Source organism: Tupaia chinensis, unplaced genomic scaffold, assembly GCF_000334495.1.
Source record: "Tupaia chinensis unplaced genomic scaffold, TupChi_1.0 Scaffold000292_1, whole genome shotgun sequence".
Taxonomy (NCBI): Eukaryota; Metazoa; Chordata; class Mammalia; order Scandentia; family Tupaiidae; genus Tupaia; species Tupaia belangeri.
In genome coordinates this window covers 2,660,082-2,666,081 of record NW_006159777.1, presented here as the reverse complement: position 1 = coordinate 2,666,081, position 6,000 = coordinate 2,660,082, and positions in this window count along the sequence as shown.

Here is a 6,000-nt window from a genome sequence, read left to right as displayed (position 1 = left end):
GCTCTTCCTGGGAGAGCAGCTGCCCGAAGGTCATCCTGGAACAGGAAGGATCCCACGTCTGACCTCGTGGTTGGGAAGAACCTTCAATTCATCTGGGCTGAGCTCCAGAGGGAAATTCACCTGGCCCCCTTGCAGGACAGCAGGGACAGGTGTCAGTGCTTGGGCTCCAGCTGTGTCTCCACCACTCTGTGCGCCTGCCCTTGCCGAAGTGGTCCACAGTGATCTCTGACCGCACCTGCGGCAGCCAGGTGACCATCTGTGCAGTCACATGTGATGGGCTGTTACCATGCACAGGTGTGCTAAGGGCCCGTGCACATCCCTCCCTCACCCCTACTGCGGCCCCACGTGGGCCCAATGAGGTGAGAGGGCTGAGCCAGGGTTAGTCCCCTCGTGTCTTGCTCCAGGTTCCCCAGTAAGGGAAGAGGATAGAGGGTGCCCACTTTGGATGTAAAGTGCACAAGATCAGGCCCGCTCTGCCTTCAGGGGCCAAGGCCGGCAGTGAGGGCGGGCCAGCAGGGCCCTGGCGCTGTCCCACCCATGCCGTCCCACCCATGCCTTCCCCTGGAAGGCAGGGACGCTCACCAGTTGGGCTCTGAGATGACTCCCTTGTGCCTAGAAATCTGGTCTGCTTCCTTGGCTCCCCTGGCAGCCCTGGGTATTTCCCTTTCCCAGGGGCCCAGCCAGCTGCTCGCCCCCTCACCTGGGATAGTGTGGGCTGGAGGGAGGGGTGTCCCAGAGCCCTGGCTGGCCACGGGACGCTGCACTGGTTGAGGCCTGGGATTCGGAGGGCCAGCCTGTGTCCTGTCTTCCTCCCTGAGCTGTCCCCGCCTGAGCATCACACTCCCTTTCAGGAAGCCGGAGCAAAGTGGGTAAAGGCAAAAAGCCACAGGGTCGCTCGGCCTGGGGCCTGGTGGAGAGCCTGCCGGCCCTGGTATGCAACTGGATCTTGCTGAGCCCAGGACAATCGGACTTTCCAGTCCCAAAAAGGTCCCACGCATTGCACTCGTGTGGATGGACAGGAGCACTTCTGATCGCCACGACAGGGGTTTTCCTTTTTTTTTTTTTTTTTTAAGAATTATTTTTATTTAATTAAATTAATTAATTAATTAATTTTGATCAGAGAGAAACAGAGTGAAAGAGAAAGAGAGGGAAAGTGAGAAAGCAAGCCACCAGGTTCGGGACTTGAACCACAGTCGGCCATGTGGGAGTCCAGCGCCCTTAACCACAGTGCTACCTGCCAGCTCCCGGACAGGGCTTTTCACCGGGATCTGGGAGGAAGTAGCAAGAACAGGACTGAAGAAACTTCACTTTGTTCTAGTTCAAAGGCTCTTGGGAAGTAAAGGAGTGGCCAGCAGTTTGAGCTGCTTCATTGTGTGTAATCTACCGTGTTTCCGTCAGTCAGCCCCATCAGGTGTCTGTCTATTGCCTATCTCCCGTCTGCCTGCGTGTGTCTGCCTCTGTCTGCCGTCTGTCCGCCGTCTGTCTATCGCCTACCGTCTCTGTTATTTCAGACAGTCTTGCTGGTTCTCTAGGCTGGCCTTGGATTGACCTTCCTGCCTCAGCCTCCCAAGTAGCTGGGACTGTAGGCATGGGCCACGGAGCCTGGTATTTGTTTTAAACAAAAGCCTATCAATTTAAAAATATATATTTTTATTTGTCATTGTTCTTCTTTTTTCTTTTTTTTTAAAATTTGACCAGAGACACAGAGGGAAAGGGAACGTGAGAAAGCAAGCCGCGAGGCTGTGGTCGGCCATGTGGGAGTCCAACACCGTAACCACGTAACCACGGCGCTCTCTACCTGCTGGCCCTTCAATTTGGTTTTTAAAAGGCTATTTTGTAAGCTTGGGAGTAAAGACAAGACTTTGGTCTCCGCCGGGTTCCTCTCAGGTGAGGGCGGCAGGGGGCGCTCACACTCCACACTTCAGTGTGTCCCTTGCCGGGCCTGCCTTAGATGGGGCGCCTGGCCAGCAGGAGGCTGGTGCGCCCCTCTTCCTCTCCACCAGCCCCTTCCACACAGCCGCGGCCAGTCCCGGCCAGGCCAGGCAGTGCAAGGCTTGTGCTGCCATGGATGGGCCGGCACCAGGGCCCTGCTGGCCCGTCCTCACTGCGGCCAGGACTGTGGGCGAGGCCCACGTGGCCAGCGATGGGTGGGGACATAGGGTCTCCTGAGTGTCCCTGAGTGCGTGAACTGGACGGGCCGCATCCGAGTGACCCTGGAGGGCGAAGGCAGGACCGTGCAGGGCCCTTGGCCAGTTCCAGGCTGCGGAGGTTTCGGGGAGGCCAAGGTAACTTGAGGTCCTGGTCCCTGCTCTGGAACCGAGCGTCCTTTTCTCTCTTCTCGTGGCCTGGAAGCCCCAAGAGCTCCTCAGCTCACCGGGCCAGAGTGGGGCCCGCCCCTTCCCGGGCCTGCAGACTTCCCGGCTCTGAAACATCTTCTCCGGGGCTTTCTCCTCCGGCTCTCACCCAGTCTGCCCCGTGCCAAGGAGCTGGTGGGGCTGGGGAGGGGCCTGCCCCATGTACCTGGGCTGCCTTCGGGAGGCCCCGACCGCGCGTGGGGAAGGGCTTCCCCCATGGGCCTCTCTCCACAGCTCTGTCCTGTCCTCACCGACTCACCTAAAGGACACCCACTTGCTAGCTGGTGCCCAAACACTGTGACCTCAGAACAGTGCCAGGGCAGGGAGGCGGGGGACCTGCGGGCTGGGCCTCCACCTGCCCCTGCCTGGTGCTGTCCCCAACCTTGGCCATAGCAGGAGGGCAGGAGGAAGCCTGGAGGTGGGATGGAGCACCCTAAGTGTCTGACGAACTCTTGATGGATGCCAGTTGCTGCTACAAGTCTCAGCTCTAGAACGGGAGTGTGTGACAGTCCTGTCACCCGAGACATGGTGGCCGCGGCCTCCCCGGGTACTGCGTGCTCCCAGGGGCAGGCACCTCTCCTGTCTGTATGCTGGTCACTCGTGGGGCTGCAGTGGGGGCACCTCCCGGGAAGCAGGGCCCGCACCTTGGCGTCCACACCGGTTAGACGACTCACTGTTCTTTCAGCAGCTTTCTTTAGGGGGTGGAGAGACAGCACCCCACAGGTCTGGACAGCCCACACAGCCTCAGCCATCCCATCTGGGCACCCAGTGCCCTGTGCACTCAAGGAGTCTCTGGACACGCCCCCGAACCTTCCCCTGTGGCCGGCCCACAGGCCACAGGACGCCGTGGCATGCCGGCCAGGGCATACAGCTTCCTGTCTAACGAATTTAGAGGTGCAGCGGTGTGAGAGCCAGGGAGAGCCGCCTCAGGCCGGAGCTCGGGCCCCGGGTGCTGCGTGGCTGCCAGCTCCTCCCCTGGGCACAGCCGGACCCTCGGCGCCCCGGACCCCCTGACTCACCCGGCCGGGCTCTCAGCACCCACCCAATCATGATGCACACTTCCTGGGGTTCCTGGAAACCCGGCGAATTTAGAGGTGCAGCGGTGTGAGAGCCAGGGAGAGCCGCCTCAGGCCGGAGCTCGGGCCCCGGGTGCTGCGTGGCTGCCAGCTCCTCCCCTGGGCACAGCCGGACCCTCGGCGCCCCGGACCCCCTGACTCACCCGGCCGGGCTCTCAGCACCCACCCAATCATGATGCACACTTCCTGGGGTTCCTGGAAACCCGGGTGCACTGGCTGGCAGGAGCCCCCGCCACGCCTGGTGCCTGTGGCTCTGGGGAGGAGGGGAAGGGTGCTTGGCTTTGGCGGCTGTGGTGGGGCTGGAGGGGCGGAGGCCCCAGGGCTGCAGTCTCGCTGCACGTGAAGGCGGAGACCCAGGCTCTGCAGGCTCCCTGCTGGCAGTGCTGGGAGTGGGCACCTCTCACTGGGCAGACTAGGGAGGCCGGCCCTCACCAGAGAAGGGCCTCATCCACTGCCAGACCCCGCTCAGAGCCACGGGGCAACCCCTGCCACGTCTGACGGCCATGCCCTCACTGCGGATTGGACTGCTCAAGGATGTCACACATGTGCAGCCTGGCGGCTGGGGACAGCTCGGGTGGGGGGGCATCGTGCAGAGTGACTGCCCGCATCGGGCACCTCTTCTGCTCCTCTCCACCAAATGCACGTTCGGTCTCTGCTCGGCAGGCACATCACACCTCACCTGCCAGACGTTCCTGGCAACAGCTGTCTCAGGAAGCCAGCCGTCTCCAGGGCACGTGCTTGCAAAGGACTGTGCATGGCGTAGGCCAGACAGCCTTGAGAGTCAGTGGACACGCAGGGGCCTTTTAAATGGCACTTCACACCTGGCCAACACCGGATAGAAGGCCCAGCAGGGCGGCTGTGGTGCTCACGGGAGAGCAGCAGCAGGAAGCACGAGGGGCAGGGAGAGGCAGGGCCTGGGAAATGCCTCTGGGCTCCGTCCCCACAGGCTTGGTTGGGTGGAAGCTGGACTCCGCCGGAAAGCTGGTTACCAGCCAGCTCAGACCTGGCTCCAAGTTCGCCATCCCAACTTCCTCTCTGCTTCGGAAACGAGGAGGTGCCTGAGCACAGAGGAGGGGACACCCGAGTGCTAGTCCCCCACAGTAAATGCAGCAGGGGCCCTCCGCGTCCCAGGCGACTCGGGGAGGTCCTTGTGTCCACTGCGTACTTGCCCTGACCCCTGGAAACACTCTCCTCGTGGTGCACCGTGGCACTTTGCATCCTCCCAGCATGGCTCCTGTCCTTTGGGGTCTCCTCGAGGGTGCCCTGAGACCTGCACCCACAGCCCCTGCAGCCCCAGCCTCAGCACCAGCCTCCTGGGCCAGGGCTGCTGCCCGGAGCACCTCCCTCGAATATTCCCATCTGTACCAACCCGCTCCTTCCAGGAAGACCCAGCTCAAATGCTGCCTCCTCCAGGCTGCCCTCCCTCCCTCACCCGGGGGCCTGATCTCTCCTAACTTCAATTCCCAGAGCACATTCTTGGGTCCTTTCCTGGCAGCCTGTTTTTCTAACTCATTTCTCTAGTTCTTCAGAAACTGTAAGCTCCTTAGGGTCAGAGGCTTCACGTGCTCAGCGACCCTGGACCTGGGGTGGGGGTGCTCGGTACGCGAACAGGCACGCCACACCCCGGAGGAGTTTAATCTAATGGAGTTTGGTCCGACCATCCGGAAAGTTCCCACCATAAAGAGCACAGGGTGTTGTGCCAACCAGTGTGGGAGGCTCTGGAAAGCTTCCCAAAGTGACGCTTCGGCAGGAACCTGATGGAGGAAGAGACCAGGCCTGGGGACCACCTGGGGAAATGGGCCAGGCTGAGAGTGGCCGTTCTGTGGGGAATGTGAGCGAACGCCCTCGTAACTGCGGCAGCGTCCCACATCCCAGACCCCCCTCTAGGGAAGGGCGAGGTCCCGGCGTGCTCTGCCGGCACTGGGCTGTGATCTTCACGGCAGGCGCGCTGCCATGGTGCCCTGACCGGTGCATCCAAGCACTTGCGGCAGCCTCTGCTCCAGCCCGAGTTCCACTCTCTGGCAGGCCCGTGGGGGTGCACGAATATGAGACGTGCCCCTTCTCTAGGAGCCAGGACACACAGGCGACCATCAACCAGACCGGTCAGTGCAGCCTGGCTCCACGCCAGGCTCCGCTCTGGGTCTGACGTGCAATCTAACTCACACTCACCCTCACCCTGGGGCAGGCTGCAGCAGCGCAGTGCACCTGCCGGACTGGCCAGGGGAGCCAACCAGGAGAGTCCTCCCCCCTGGAGGCTGGCAGGAGGGGGCGGTTCCGGGGGGGGGGGGCGGGTGAGGCTTCAGCTGCCTCCCAAACTCAGGCAAAGCAGGCGGGCAAGGGGACCCGAGGGAGAGGGAGAGAGATCCGGAGTAGGGCAGGGCCTGGTCAGAGGGGACTCCAGTTGCAATATGGCGTGTGGACTGGCAGGGTCAGCCGAGGGGGGAGCTGGGAGGCTGTGATGCCAGCAGGGCAGACACGGCACAGGCCGGATGGAGACCAGCAGCAACAGGGATGAGGAACCTGCAGAGATGTTACCAGCGGGTGGGAGAGACCCGGAGGAGGGCTCCATG